Below are 16,626 nucleotides of genomic sequence, written 5' to 3' on the forward strand. Positions count from 1 at the left end.
GATCCATACTCTTTGGTTCTTTCGGTAAAGTCACATAGGTAGAAATAAAATAAAACAAATCGCGACGTTTTGATCGCAACACAAGCGATCTTCATCAGGTGGGACAACCACAGCAAGAAATGCTGAAGTCGGTGGGAGAGCTGCCATGGCAAGGGGTTATAGTGTTTAGAGCAGGGGGAAGAGGCAAGGGGACAGAGAGAAAAGGGGGGGGTGGGGTAGGAAGAGGGGGGGGGCACGTAAGCGCTAGGGGAAGAGGACGTGAGGCTGGGGTGGGGGGACATGGGCGGGGCAGCAGTAAAACCGGCAGGTAATGATGGAAACAACAACACAAGTTAAGGCATTACCTGATTGATAACATCCTTCCAGTGATTGTTTAATTTGTATCCATCTTCTCGGTTGAAGTTTTGTCTAAACCCTGGAGTCTACAAACTGAGTTGTAACTTCGGCCGCAGTTACGTTGGAGAAATAAAACGACACGTCTCGGACCGTGTTCGCGAACACAAGGCGGATCTGAAACATGGCAGAACCAATACCTCTGCCGTAGTGGCCATTGTTATAACGCTGTGGGCTCGCATGATATTGTTATTTTCCGAGGCCAAGAACAAAACTTCAATCGAGAAGATGGATACAAATTAAACAATCACTGGAAAGATGTTATCAACCAGGTAATGCCTTAACTTGTGTTGTTGTTTCCATCATTACGTGCCGATTACTGCTAGTCCCGCCCACGTCCCCCCACCCCAGCCTCACGTCCTCTTCTCCTAGCGCTCACGCGGCCCCCCTTCCTATCCCTACCCCACACCCTCCCCTCTCTCTCTCCCCCCTTGCCTCCTCCCCCATCTCATACCTGTATAACCTCTTGCCACGGCAGCTCTCCCGCCGACTTCAGCATTTTCTTGCTGTGGTTGTCCCACCTGAAAATATCACTTATGTTGCTATCGAAACGTCGTGATTTGTTTAATTTTATTTATTTTATACCTACGTGACTTTTCCGAAAGAAACAAAGAGTATGGATTCCTGCAGTCAGGAAAGCTTCAAATAAAGGTTAAAATAGTTTAGTTTAATTTGTTTATTTTTGAACAGTTTGTCTTTCCTGTCATTTTTTGTATTTTTTTAGTTATGTTCTGACCTGCCCGATTGGACAGCTGTGAAAACAGATCTTTGTAGCTCATCGGATTCATCCAGTGTAAATAAATATTCAGATTTAAATTCTATTGACCTCTGTGCGAGTCTATGGATTTCTGAGTTTGTGGGCCTCTGTGAGTGTATGGATCTCTGTCTGAGTCTATGGATCCCTGTGTCAGTATATAGGGTCGCCGTATGAGTCTGAGTGTCTGAAGGAATGTATGGGTCTCTGTTGGAGTCTATGGGTTTCTGGTTCTGGGTCTGAGTGGGAATCTATGGTTCTCTGAGTATGGTTGTTTGTGCGAGTCTTAAGTGCACAAACTGAACTTAAAAAGGACAGTGAGGGGTGCGGAATCCAAGTTGACTATTAAGCTCCCCGCAGTGCAAGCCAGCTTTCTAGTCGTGTCATCATACAGCCCCTGTAATTCTTTATAATAATAATTAGACTTACTCCAGGAAAGCCACGCTGAGTCATAGTAAGGTCCTGAATTTGGTTTTTATTGTAAGATGTTTTCAATCAATGAATAAAGAATGCTTACACAAGTGGGGGGAAACCGGAGCACCCGGAGAAAACAAACGTATGTGAAGGGGCAGCATTTTAAACCGTACAGGTGACGATGGCAATGATCCCACTTGCTATAATGCCTTCTCCTGGCCAGTCAGATGCTTTCTCCTGGCCAGCCAGGAGAAGGCACCTCAATGTCCACGGGAAGGGGGTTTCACAATATTTACTGTGTGATCCACCAACCCTTGCTGCCTTCTACAGTGCTGGATCGCAGGCTTGCGTCACCACCTTCTGGCGAGTATTTGTAGTTATTATTTAAAGCTATATAGCGCTCACAAGAACGACTCAAGAGGCGCGAGGAGCCACAGACATGCAGGAAGGAAGCCACGTGGTGAGCCAGCACCAACGATTGTCCAGGCTCTACGGTACTCTATGTATGGAGGCATTATTGGCTAATTAATAACGAGTGTTTGTACAAGTGGGGGAAATCGGAGCACCCAGAGAAAAGCCACGTGTGTGAAGGGGCAGCATTTTAAACCGTACAGGTGACGATGGCGATGAGTCCACTTGCTGTACTGCCTTCTCCTGGCGAGGCAGGTTATGCACCTCGACGCCCACGGGAAGAGGATTTCACAACATCATTGTGCGGTGATTTACGAACCCTCGCTGCCTTCCCCAGTGCTGGATTTGAGACGTGCACCACGAATGATAACAACAACAATAACTATACTTATTACTTGGTAGCAACAGGCGAAAGAAAACAACAGGCAAATTATAACAGGCCAATTAAAACAGGCGAATGATAACAGGCAAATGAAAACAGGCGAATGATAACAGGCGAATGATAACAACAGGCGTATGTTTAGAACAGGCGAGTAATAACAACAATTATTATTTACACTTAGAACTTGATAACAATATTTATACGTATAACGTGATCAAGCAGGCCTCAGAGGTGCGAGGAACCACAGACAATCAGGAAGGAAGCCACTTGGTAAGCTGGCACCAACGATTGCCCAAGCTCTGTGACCCTATTGATACGTTTTTATCGACCAGATAGCGAGCGTTACGTGTGGGGGGGAAACCGCCCCCTTCGGTGCCTCCATGGTCCAATAGCTGGTCTTCTTGGCGCCACGGTCCCGAGCCCCCTAAAAGTTCCTCATGGAGCAAATCAACGGGTGGGCCATTGCCTTGTCAGGGCTCATTCATTGCTCCGGATCCCACCTGAAAATGCCAGGCGCAGATCCCCACATCATTAAAGCCACGGGTGCATTTATCCCAGATATAAACAATTGCAAACTATTTGACTATTTTTTTTTACTTTAACCAGGCAAGGCCCACTGAGCTATACAGCTCTCTTTCAGAAGCGGCCACACAATTACAGCTCAACAAATTGGCTTATTACGTGGACATTAGTAGCCAAATACTCTAAACATGTGTTAATAAATGTGGAGGGAAAACCCGGAGGATCCGTAGAAAAATACACGCGACCACGGGGAGATAACATACAAACTCCAAATACAAAGGTGTCAGGGTAAGGATTTAATACACGACCTCCTGTATACCCTACAAAATAGTTAACATCTCGGCACCGTGGCGCCCAATTCTGATCACATGACATAGCAAAACGAACGTCGCGGTGCATAGCAATAATTCAATTGGGCAATTACTGAGCGTTCATAAACATGAGGGGATACAGGAGTACCCAGAGAAAACCCACTCGTGCAAAAGGGCAACCCTCTATCCCATGCAGACAGAGATGTTGCTTATCCCACTTGCTGTACTGCCTTCTCCTGGCCAGCCAGAATATGCCACCTCAACACCCACTACACCATGAACTTTGTGAACCGAGTTTAAATTTCTGGCCACGGCGAACATCAGTGGCTATCTCCCTCTTCCTCTCTCGTCCCTGCTATTATCTCCCTCTTCTTCCCGCGTCCCTCCCACTATCTACCTCTCCAATCCGTCCCACCATCTCCCTCTTCCTCCCTCGTCCCTCCCACCATCTCCCACTTCCTCCCCAGTACCTTCCACTATCTCCCTCTTCCTCCCACTTGGCTCTACTATCTCCCTCTTCTCCCGTCCCTCGCACTATCTCCCTTTTCTTCCCCCATCCTTCCCACTATCTCCCTCTGCATCTCCAATCCCTCGCACTCTCTCCCTCTTCCTTCCCCTTCCTTCCCACTATCACCTTCTTACTCTAACCGATCTGCCTAATCCTCCCAAATCACTCCCACTATCTCCCTCTACTTCCCCAGTCGCTCCAACTATCTCCCTCTTCATTCCCCTTTCCTGCCACTATCTCCCTCTTCCGCCCCCTTCCCTCCCACTATCTCCCTCTTCCTCTCCCGTCCCCCCCGCTATCTCCTTCTTTCTCTCCTATCCCTCCCACTTTCTTCCTCCCCCGTCCCTCCCACTATCTTCTCATCCTCCCCCATCCATCCCACGATCTTCCTCATCCTCTCCCGTACCTTCCGCACCTTCCTTATTTAACACCATCAGGTTCACAGACTCGCCCTCGCTTCTCCCAAGTCAAATAGCCTAGCTTAGACACAACCCTCACCATGTTACACTGACGGCATCGACCGAGACAGCCAACAACTATCCGGCCGCCCAATTATCTAGTGAAGACGGCAGCGACCAAGTCGGCAAAGACAGTGCCAACGAGACGACTCCACTTCCCAGAACCTGCAACCACGAGCTCTCGCTCTCCGCTGCTTTTATCCGACTCGGCGCGGCCTGGCTCCGCCCTGGCCGCGCCTCCCTTCTCCAACCCACGAGCGGGTTCCAGGGTCTTCCAGACAGGGTCTCTGTGATCCTTGTCCAGTGCCTCCGCCCTGCTGACAAACCCGCGTGAGGCTCACTGGCGTGTGTACTCCCCGTCCACCGTAGTTGCCGCTGCTGGACAACTATTACTCTACAGTTGTACTGCCCTTCTGTACCGTGCCCCCGAGCCATCAACACGGACTCACAGCATCAACACAGACTCACATGATCAACACAGACTCCCACGATCAACACAGACTCACAGCATCAACAGACTCACACGATCAACAAACTCACAGCATCAATACGGACTCACACCATCAACACGGAAACAGGGTCAGTGAGCAAGATGGCGGATGAGTGCATACATGATGTGAGTGGTGGTGAGTTCAAGTTGAGCACCCAGTTTTAAATCTCATTTACTCCCACCACCACCACCACCACCCCACCACCCTACATACAACAGTCGTAAGTAAATGCCTACACACCCTACATACAATCGTCAGTAGTAGGAGTGGGGAGAAGAGGGCATCAGTGGGGGCGAGGCATGAAGCGTTGAGAAGCCCTCAGATACTCCATAAAACCCCGAGTTTCATGGAGTATAATTTTCAGCATTACAGTTCCATTTTTTTTACGTTAACAAATGTCTCGCGATATATTACACCGTATAGGTAACTAGATTGGGCGAGGGATGGTCTTTTTTGTTGAACAATCAATAAAGCTACGGTGTCGTACTGTGCCCGTATCCGTGTACGGTACTGTGCACTAAAGGAAGAAAAATCGAGCGGCTGAACCTCACTGCCTCCTTACCGGAGGCTGTAAACATCAAGTGACCTGAAAACTGCGATGGGACGTGAAAGACAACATGGAGAGACAAGAGGGCGCCACGTGTGTTCTTCCATGGCAGCAGCAGCATCATCGCAGGCAATGAGGTTCAAATGGGCACAGGAACTTTGAGGTGGACCCACGAGTGGTCGAGCCACAGGGGCGCGCAATCAGCGACCTCTATACGCTTGGCGCAATCCGCACCGTCATTTCACGGAGCCCTTGTCCACTCGACGAGTGCGACGACGCCGTCCCACCGTCATTCGGCGTCTCGTGGTGACATCACAACAGCAAAGCGACAGGTGTTGTTTATTCATTTCTTGAGGCAATTCGAGGGCCCGGTTACATCACGTTGTGATACACGCACACACCGTCAACATATACTACACCGGTTATAAAAAAAGCAGGGGATAGAAAGGTGGGGGAGCGGACCCGACCACAGGTATTGTTTAAAAGACGTCAAGCGGACCGGGGGTTTTAAATGCAAGTCCATGCGGACACCAACATCCGAACGATTGTACCAATAAATCCTGAACCTTCTGGAAGATTTCAGCTCCCGCTGGTTTGGATCAGGGTGCTGTTGGGGCAAATTCCATTAATTGGGAAAGGCGGCAATCTTGTGGGAATGTCCTCGCCAGAGAAGAAACTTGTCGCTTCCATGTTTTATTTTCATCCGACGTCCCATTAGCGAGATCCAGAGCGCGACGGACTCATATGGAGTCGGCCTCCTGTAATTTTTCTGGTCTCATTCTCACCACAGGTGAAGGCAGAGCCACACATCAACGTGCCAATGGGCCACGGTTGAAGTGGTGGGGCCACGGTTGAAGTGGCGGTGGCCACGGGTCATGTGGCCTCGATGTATTTTCTTCATACATTAAATACAATAAACACAATAAACATGAAATGCGTATAGGACATTTATAACTCTCTCAATGACCAAACTTGTATTTTATGAACACACTTAGACGAGCAAAATATGACAAAAGTGTTCCAGATTTCAGTTTCAATTGAGACTGAAATCCGGAATCATTACCCCCTACTGACAGACTAATAATACCCGCTCGCAGGCCAAGTGCTGATTCACCTTGGGGCCTCGCCTGGTATAGAGGTCGTGGGTTAAATCCCGACGCCTGTATATCTGGAGTTTGCATGTTCTCCCCGTGACCGCGTGGATTTTTCTCTGGGTCCTTCGGTTTTTCCCTCCACATTTAGAAACATGCGTTTAAAAGTATTTGGCTGCTATATATTTCTGCGTGACAAGCCACTTTATAGCGCTTTCATTTGTGGCCCGGTCGTTCCTGAAAGAGAGCTATACAGCTGAGTGGGCCTTACCTGGTAAAATAAAAAGAGATTCGTTTTGTTAGTTTATTTTGTGCCACAGGGGGACAGCTACAGGGGGGGGGGGGTGCCCATTAAAATGGTCGAGATGAGATGCAACTTAAGGCGCTTGTGACTTCCCAAAAATATTATTTATGGCAGGTTTTCACATCTAAACATCCCGGGTGGCATTGAAGCCAAGAGCTCCCACCCTAGGTGAGTAGCTACGAGAGCGGTGCTGTGCACGGCGACACGCCACTTTCTCCATCTGCCTGACTTGGTATTTTCTTTTTTCTTACTTAAATAAATGTTAATGTTTCGTTTTGTGTACGCGTGTATGTACACCGTTTGGGGAGCGGTGGTGCAGCAGTTAGCGCACTACGAACTCAGCCATCTGAGTACGTGGTGTGGGGTGTGTATAACATCGCAAAACTGGGGAGGACAAAGGCAGCCAGACGTGGGGCTGGCCACACAACCACTTCTGTGCCATGCCGGCCATCATAGGTGCTACCCGTTAACAGCACTTGCTCCAGCAATCTGTTAACGGTGATACGGAGTACCTTTGTCTTTTGTGCAATTGTGTGCTTCTGTGTGCGACGCATGCGACGATGTGCATGTTTGTGTTTGATAAATGTACATCCGCAATGTGTGTGTGACGCGTATAATGCGCGTGTGTGACGAGGGTTGGAACAGCGATTCACGCACTGCCCTATCCACGCGGCGACCTCTCCTCAACGTCTCGAGCCTCGGCGGAGAGCGCCGCGAGGTTCGACTCCAACTCCGGCTTTCCAGGGACAACCCCCCCCCCAATGCCCCTCCCCCCAGGCCCGTGGGGGGGGGGGGGAAGTCGTCCCCCTCCCTCACTCCACGCTCAGGAACTTCCTCTTCTTCGCCGTGTTCATGTACGGTCGCCAAGGCCACTCCACCTCGGCGGTGGCCGCGTTGTCCAGCGTGCCCAGTTTAATCTCGTAGACTGCGCGACACACAAAAGCAAAGATCCCCCCCATGCAGCCTTTAACAGACGGCGTGGGAAAAGCGCTGTTCGTGTGTTAGCATGTAGGAAAGCCAGCACGGCACACCAAGGGGTGGGTGTGGGTGGCCAGCATTACGTCCGATCATATTTGAATTTACACATCGCATCCGGGGTGGGGGAATGCGAGTCGGGTCACGGTACAGCGAATGCGACCAGAGCAGCGACCCCACCGACTCAAGTTCCGATCCGCTCTACAAGTCACCCGCGGGCCACCTGGCCCGAGGCTAGACTCTTACATTCAGCCCATCATCCTCTCAGGGGTCGATAAAATTTACAACCACTTCGTAGGGAAGTCCACAACGAATGTGGAATTTCCACCGCCTCTGCAGAGGTGTACAGTGGAGACGAGTAACAATGTGTCAGGCAGACTTACGCTCCATCTCGAATCACGGTCCCACCTCCTTCAACTCGATGTCCTTGCCGTCGAGCTTGTAGACGTTGTACCTGTTGCGAGGGGGGGGGGGCACAGACGTCACGGGAGGGGTCGCGGCAAGTTACACGGACGGCGCTGGACTCTCATTACGCGTCCTCGCAGACGTTTGCCAGTTAGAGGCCAGCGGCCACCCTGTTTAAAACTGCAGATGCATTAACAAATGAACAACATTACGCGCCTTCAGCTTCAGAGATGGCGTTAAATAAAAACTCTGTGCTGTTGCTCGAAAACTAAAGTAAAACGAAACTATTTTTATTTTACCACTGAGCTATGTAGCTCTTTTTCACATAAAAATGTATAGCAGCAAAATACTCGAAATTCAAGTTTCTAAATGTGTAGGGAAAAACCCGGAGGACCCGGAGAAAAATCAAAGTGACAAGGAGGAGAACATGCAAATTCCGAATATACAGGCGGACACACAGCACCTGGCCCAAAAGTCTGCTCACTCTTTCCCATTCCGAGACATCTGCAAGTTGCCGGGTGGTAGGTGTCACGTCCACCGCTGAATCTCGGTACGCGCGAGCGGCTCGGCGTTAATTTTATTTATAGAGGCGTAGCGCTGCTGTTTTTAAAAGGCGTTGCCCTCACCGCAGAGAACCGTAGTGACACGACCGGCACTCTATGGAACAAAACTGTGCCACACGCCCTCCCGCATGGTCTTATGGGAGCCTCGGTATGTCTTCAGGTCAGAAGACGTACTTGAGTTTTTCTTACGGTTCCGTTTCGACGACGTATATGTACATCATGGAAATGAGAAAGGGTTATAGCCTATACGAGGGATCTTTGTGCTTTGGGGATGGGGGAGGAAGATGTGGGTGAGACTGGCACGGTGCCCGCATGCACCCTCTTTCCGAGTCGCGACGTGAAGTTGTGCATCACGAGGTGTGGGAATGCCTCGGACATCATGTCCACGTCCAGATGTCGTGCCGCATCACCACGCTCGAGAGTGTCAAGTACACCGTGGCATCGTACCACGTGTCACATGAACAGCACGCCGGAAAGTTAGACACACCACAACAGGTGTCACACAGACTGTACTGGAGAGTTAAACACACTGCCCTTCCATCAGCGGCATCATACCACATCACACCACATACACAGTTAAGACACCACAATTCCCCGTCTGCAGCGTCATACTACACACCGCACATCGTACGCACAGCTAAATACACCTCCATCCCCCGTCTGTTGCACCACATCACACACGTCACACCATGCATCACACCGGGGAGCGGGAGCGGAGTGGCTATCTCATTACACAAATCCGGTGACCTGACTTCGACTTCCGGTGTGTCCAAGCATCGACAGTGGGGAGACAAAAGGGGCCAGATGCGGTAATGACCACACCACCCACCCCGCCGCGTGCCCTGCCGGCCTTCGTAGGTCGCTCGACAAACAGCACTTGCCCTGACAGCCTGTTAAAGGCTACACGGGGGAGCTTTGTCGACTGCGGTGCGTGCGCGTGCCTGGCATACCGCGGTGCTCATGCAGGACGATGAAGTCGTTGACGGCGTTGGCGCAGCACGCCCACACCAGCGCCTGCAGCTTGTGGCATCCGTGGTTCATCGGCTGAGCGTTCGGCAGGATCAGCTTCATCTCCTGCGGTGGTGGTGGGAGGGTGGTGGTGGTGGTGGTGTGGTAACATGACAGCAAGCGGTCACACGCCGAGTCCGCTCTTCCCACCGGCGTCCGTCCCGGCCACGCTGCTTTCGCCCCCCCACTTTCCCACCCCCCCACTGTATCCGACTCGGGTTGTGTTGTTTGTTTTTTCCATTGCGGAAGCCGAGCCGAGCCGTGCCGGTATACGGGGTCGCCAAACCCCGTGTTGGCACAACTGGGATGCACCATTGTAAAAACTTTACTATTTTTATTTTACCAGGTAAGGCCCACTGAGCTATGCAGCTCTTTTCCAGAAGCGACCTGGCCACAAATCATAGCTCAACTAAGTGGCTTATCGTCATGTGGAAATTTATAGCAGCCAAATACTCTTAAACGGACGTCGATTCTAAATGCGGAGGGAAAAACCGGAGGACCTGGAGAGAAATCCACGCGACTCCTCGGAAAGAGGCACGCAACTCCAAATATACAGCAGGCATCAGGGTCAGGATTGAACCTGCGACCTCCTGTATACCAGGTGAGGGAGTTAACATCTCGCCACAGTGGCGCCCCCAATGGTACATCTTTCCGTGACCACCGACCGTGCGTAGTGCTACAGAAGATACATTTTCGATGAATGGAAGGGATCGGTCATCGGGAAAAGGCGGACTGAATCGCGAGGAATGAAGTTGACAAAAGCTGCATGCACCAAACCAAAGTGTCCAATGCTCCACCACTTACGACCCCCCCCCCCCACACAGCCTCCACCTTTCATCAACAACCAGATTTCTTCTGGTTAACTCAACGGATGCGAGTTGTCTCACACTGCACAAGCCCGATGATTGGTCGACACGGCTCGTGTGAGGTGCAAGGAACTGATTGTAAAGCCGATAGAGAACACGTGTGTGTGTGCGGTAATTTAGCAGTTAGCATGCTGCCCCACAAACCTAGTGACCCGAGGTTGATTTCCGTTCATGGCAAACACCAGCGGCGATTATCTGACCTGGTCCTGGGCCTCCCCTAGATCAACTCAGCCTCAAATGAGTACCTAGTGCGGTGTGTAAACATCATTACCAGAGAGATAAAGGTGGCCAGTTGTGGTGCTAGCCACCTATACCCTCGCAAACAGCACCTGTCCCAAAAGCCTGTTAAGGCTATATGGGGGACCTCTGTCTTTGCGCGCTTGTACACATGCAATACACGAGGACCCACATTCCTCGTGTGACCCCAAACCCTGTAGCCCCTGTGACCCCGTGCCCGCACCTTGATGAACTGCTTGAGGAGGGAGCTGGGGTCGCGTGAGGTCGTCGCCATGATGTGTGGGTCCTTCACGCCGGCTCAGCGGTACTCGTCATCCATGTGGCTGCTCACTCCTACTGACACGGGGGGGGTGGATAGAAAGAGGTGGTAGATGGGGCAGGGGGGAAGGAGAGGGTAGGTTATCATTTGCCATACTTCCCCGTGCAGGTGAGTGAAGGTGTGTGTGTGGGTGGATGGAAGGAGCGACCAGGAATGGTTTAGAATATCACTCTGCAGTGATCGCGTTGATTTTGTGTAGCGAGCTGAGCACTAATGAGACCTGGATGAGTCCCAATTGCAAGAGTGGGTGGGTGATATGGCAGGTGAGTGGATAAATTGAGTAAAATGATGAGCGAGTGAATGAGTGGGTCAGTGCATGTTAAACCTCTTTGTTACAGCACGTAGCCAACCGTGGTAATCGGAAGTGTGACAAACTAACCACAAAAAGTAGTTCTCAAGAAATGAGTTTGTCAATCTAGACGATGATTTAAAAGTGCAAAGCTCCAGTGGCTTCCTAATATTGTAAGGAAGACCGCTCGACAAGGAAGACTGCTCCAGAAGCACACGTGATGTGGTGACCACGGCCTTCATTCGACATTCCACCAAAATTTACGCCAGCCACCACACACACGGCCGACTCTTTTCCACGTTCACGCCACGGGATTTTTCAAAGTCCACTTGGGAAGCAATCGCCGTGCAGTATTTACGGTCAACGCAACTGCGGCATTAAACCCATTAAACCGGTGGGGGGGGGGGGGGGGGGTTGAGGGCCCGCCGTTCTCGAACCGCGAACCTCCGCGGCAAAACACGGTGCCACCGCTTGGCAGGAAGGACCGACGGCGAGCCGGGGATGCGCGCCAACTCGGCGTGTCTAGCGGGCGGAGACGCGCGACGCTTATCCCCCTGCCTCGAGAGTCTCGCGGGAAGGAAGAGAGAGAGAGATGCGAGGAGACGTGATGGTGAGGGATGTGAGATCACCCTCCCCTCCCTGGTCGAACTCCACGGCCTTCTGGAGTTCAAGCGCCTCCCACCGCAGGTCCGTAGGCAGCACCAGGTTTTCTTCGGTGACGACGTCAGGGGGACAGGGGGCAGTGGGTGGGGGGCGGGCAGGGGAGAATTAACAAGGAAGAAAAATCATGCGCACGCATGGATTCATTCGGAAACGCTTTCCACGCGCGGTTGTCTTCTCGCCTGTATTGTCAGACCGTCTTGTCCCATCTTAGTCCGTCTTGCGTGTCTCATTGTCTCTAGATCCGTCTCTAGTCTGTCTTGCGTGTCTCAACGTCTCTAGTCTGTCTCGCTGTCTCTCGTCCGTCTTGTCGTCGCGAGCCCATCTCTAGATCCGTCTCGCCGCCCGTTACCATCGAGCGCCCTCTTGAGCCGCGCCTTCTCCTCTACGAGGATCTTCTTGGCCTCCTGCGCCTTGCGGTAGAGGTACTCGCCGTGCAGTTGCCCCTCCTCAGCTGCACCACCAAACAAAGACAAAGATCCCCCATGTAGCCTTCGACAGGACTGTCGGGTGCAAGTGCTGTTAACGAGCAGCACCTTTGATACACGAAGGGGGGTAGGTGGCCAGCACCACATCTGGCCACCTTAATCTCCCCAGTGGCGATGTTTACACAACGCACCAAGTACTCATTTGAGGCTGAGTTGACCAAGGGGAGGCCCAGGAACGGAATCGTCACCAGTGTTGGCCTTGAGCGGGAATTGAACTCGGGTCGCTGGGTTAGTAGTGCAGCGTAGTGCTAATCGCGAGACGACCATAAACAACAACCGCCATTCGCCACGAAGTGGTGGAGATGTCACCACGGCGCTCGTGCCAGGCTACGTGCAGGTTAAGGCCACATGAAGCAGCAGGAGGTCACAGACAGACAGACCCAGGTTGCCATTGGTTGCTTGACTGAGATGACTGGCCGATGCACCACCTGTGCCCCCTACTGTGCTACACCACCGCTCCCACCTACACAAACTCTCTTGGGCTATACTCTTTTGTTCTTTCGGTAAAGTCACATACGCATAAAATATAAAATAAAATAAATCACGACGTTTCGGGCGCAACACAAGCGTCCATCATCAGGTGGGACAAACCACAGCAAGAAACAATTGCCGACGTGGGCAAAAGAGCTGCTGTAAACAAGAGACTATATAGGTAAGAGAAGGGGGGAGGATCAGGGAGGAGAGATAGAGAGGGGGGGGTATGAGGAGGGGAGTGCTGAAGAGAGCGGGGCTGGGAGTGGGAAGCTTAAGAAATTAGAGATGCGGAAAGTTAAGGCAACACCATAAAGCAGTTAAGGTCTTACCTGGTTAATAACATTCTTCCAATGATTACTCAATTGGTATCCATCTTCTCGGTTGAAGTTATGTCTGTGTTTATATATCTGGATGGCTTCATGAACAAACCTTTGATAGTAGCCCGAAGGTTTGCAGAGCGGCACCACGATACTCCTAGCGACGTCGTTGATTAATGTCTGTAATTAATATCGATGGTGAATCTCTGTAATTAATATCGATGATTCGATTCCACGAGAACAGATTCCACAAGAATCGATTCCACAACTATTTTAGTAAAGCGAAGTACGCGATTCGATTCAAACGTGTTCGTTCCGGTCTCATCAGAATCGGTATTGATTCTGTGCTGGAGGAATCCAATGAGCTATAAAGCTCTTTGATCACAGATGTGCCAGTAGGGGGCACGGGGTCATAACGTCACAACAACAAACAATACAAAAACGATAGGAGTGCAAAGGGAATGGTAGCAAACCACTAAAAATAGGTTAAATAAACCATATAAGTTCATACTCTTTGGTTCTTTCGGTAAGTCTCGCTCTCCGTTCCACCCACTACAACTGGCGTCAGAAGTAGCCAAATAGTAAGATGAATCGCTATAATGGAGACGCGAAGAAAAACTCGTACCAGGGCTCCAGTGGAAGAGGAGGACGACTCAACACCACCGGGGTTGGCAGCCCCGGAAGGGGGAGGAGAAGCGACGCCGGCCGAGCTGCTCACTGCCCGGCCGCCCGGCGGCTCACCACCGTCGGAGAGGGCGCTTCAGGTGGCTCACTCCCGCCTCGCCCAACTCCTGCACGCGGCGGCATCCATCCTCGACGAAATACATCGCGGGTTATAACCACAACAAATATAACCACAATCACTGCGACCATAATCGCCATAACCACAAATATAACCATAACCACCACAACCATAACAACCAACATAACCACCACAACAACCACAATGATGCTGATACACTCTCACACCATGTGGGTCCCCTTGTCTCCTTGTGTCTCCCTGTGGGTGAGTGGATGGGTTGGCGAGAGAGTCGGTGGGTTGGCAAGAGAGTCGGTGGGTTGGTGAGAGAGTGGGTGGGTGGCAGAGTGAGTGACCGGTGGCAGAGTGAGTGACCGGTGGCAGTGGGTGACCGGTGACGAAGTGGGTGCGAGAGTGGGTGGCTGAGTGGGTGGCCGAGTGGGTGGCTGAGTGAATTGGTGAGTGGATGAGTGCCAGAGTGGGTGGGTGAATGGCTGAGTGGGTGGGTGAGAATCAGTATGTTTTTGCTGGAGGAATCCGATGAGCTATGAAGCTCTTATTCATAGATGCCCAGAGAGTGGCTGAGTGGGTGGCTGAGTGAGTGTCGGTGGGTGTGTGAGTGGGAATGAAATCTAACCTGCACCTCTGCATTGCAAGTCCAGCGAGCTAACGCCCTGCGTGTGGTGGGGTAAAGTGTGGGCATGGCCACTTTGCTCCAACACGTCCGGACCAGCGTGGAAGAGTAGACCAAATACCTCTATATAGCTTCCTCTAGTGGATGCCTTTTCCAGCAGCAGGCGATTCGCCTCCACAACAAACCCGTCCCTCCAGGGATAAAAACACACGGCAGTCTGGGAGTGCCTCTCATCAGCTATGGCTCAACACGAGGGCCACTCTGGGGCCGGTTTCCACCGTCAGCGCCTCATCAGCAGCAGCAGCAGGGCCGGGCTCTGCTTGAAGCAGCGCCGTGAACTCAGCAGGCGTCTAGGACGTGACGGCTGTGGGCCAGGCGCCTCCTCCTCTGTCTCCTCCCACCACCGCCGCCACTGCTGATGTGTGCACACCGCGCGAGGTTCTGACCTTCAGGCTGAGTCGACGTAGAGGAGGCCCAGCGAGCCGCCGCTTCAGAAGATTTCGCGACCCACTGACGGTGGCCGTGAGCGGGAAACCAAATCAGCCGCTCGCCACCCACAATCCACAGCGCGCGCCGCCTCCACTCGCCCCCTGCCTGACCGGAAGTAGCAGCGGGGGAGGGGGTGGGCAATGGGGCGTGAGGGGGGGGGGTTCGCGAGGGAGGGGCATGAGGAGGGGGGTTGTGGGGGGGCATGGGGGGATGTGAAGGGGGAGGGGCAAGGGGGGAAAGGGGGAGCATGGGGGAGGAGCTTAGGTGAGGGGGAGGAGCTAATGGCTATTACACCACACCGCGTCTCGCGCCACGTGCTTCCCCTGGCAGTTTGGCCGTTAGGCGTGGAACCGAGCTGTGGGTGAGTGGTGGCGGTGGTGGTGTGAGTCTTTCTATGTGAGTCTCTGTGTGAGTCTTTCTATGTGAGTCTCTGTGTGAGTCTCTCTGTGTGAGTCTGTGTACGTGTGTGTGGGTCTGTGTGAGTCTGTGTGTAGCAGTGACCCGGTCTCAAATGAGTACCTGGTGCGATGCGTAAACATCGCCACTGGGGAGACAAAGGCGGTCGGGCGTGGTGCTAACCACCCACCCCTTCGTGTACCGTGCCGGCCTTCATACGTACTGCTGGCTAACAGCACTTGCCCCTTCAGCCTGTTAAGGCTCTATGAGGATCGTTGTCTTTGATGTCCTGTATTAGCAGGAGGAGTGGTGGTGTTAATGTTGGTGGTATTAGTGGTGGTGGTGTTAGTGATGGTGGTGTTAGTGGTGGTGTTTGTGGTGTTAATAATGGTGGTGTTGGTGTTAGTGATGGTGGTGTTAGTGGTGGTGGTTGTTCGAGGTATTGTTGCTGGTGTTAGTGATGGTGGTGTTGGTATTATTAGTGGTGGTCGTGTTAGTGATGGTGGTATTATTGGTGGTATTATTGGTGGTGTTAGTGGTGGTGGTGTTGGTGGTGGTGGAGTTGATGTTGGTGGTGGTGTTTTTAGGGTTCGTAGTGTTAGTGGTGGTGTTAGGAGTGGTGTTAGTGCTGGTGTTAGTTGTGGTGTTAGTTGAGGGGAGCGGTAGTGTAGCGGTTAACGTGCTGCGCTACAAACCTGGCGACCCGGGTTCGATTTCCGCTCACGGCCAACACCAGTAACGATTATCTGAACCGGTCCTGGGCCTCCCCTAGGTAGACTCAGCCTCAAATGAATACCTGGTACGATGTGTAAACATCGCCGCTAGGGAGACAAAGGCGGCCAGGCGTGGTGTTAGCCACCCACCCCCTCGTGTGCCATGCCGACCTTTATAGGTGCTCGCTAGCAGAAATTGCCCCTACAGTATATTCAGGCTATACGGGGGATCTGTCTTTGTCAGTGGTGGTGGTGTTAGTAGTGGTGTTAGTGGTGGTGCTAGTGGTGGTGTTTGTCGTGGTGTTGCTGGTGTCCGAACAAAGGAGCGACGCTCACAACAACGACCTTTGACCTGGGCGGCTGAAATGTAGCACGTTGGCACAGTCATCTCAGTCAGTCAACTCTTGGCACCTGGGTCTGACCTGTGACCTGTCAGTGAGCCTTCAGCATTTCACGTGGTCTCAAAGT

The 16,626-nt window shown here is 52.0% G+C and overlaps 1 long non-coding RNA gene across 2 annotated transcripts; it reads right to left on the minus strand.

Annotated features, from left to right (window-relative positions):
- Positions 1–1,602: 1,602 nt before the first annotated feature.
- On the minus strand, positions 1,603–15,135 carry LOC142905896 (uncharacterized). Of its 2 annotated transcripts, none has more exons than XR_012929907.1 (7): positions 13,813–15,135; positions 12,261–12,362; positions 11,686–11,815; positions 10,864–10,973; positions 9,480–9,603; positions 7,945–8,015; positions 1,603–7,511 (listed from the first exon to the last, which is right to left on the minus strand). It is a non-coding gene; the product is annotated as an uncharacterized LOC142905896 (long non-coding RNA). The 2 variants fall into 2 exon arrangements; XR_012929906.1 differs by having other exon boundaries at positions 11,686–11,958.
- Between the last annotated feature and the right edge of the window lie 1,491 nt (positions 15,136–16,626).

The sequence above is a fragment of the Petromyzon marinus genome, chromosome 59 (assembly GCF_048934315.1).
Source record: "Petromyzon marinus isolate PM22_M1 ecotype Great Lakes invasive population chromosome 59, UKy_Petmar_22M1.pri1.0, whole genome shotgun sequence".
In the NCBI taxonomy this organism is placed as follows: Eukaryota; Metazoa; Chordata; class Hyperoartia; order Petromyzontiformes; family Petromyzontidae; genus Petromyzon; species Petromyzon marinus.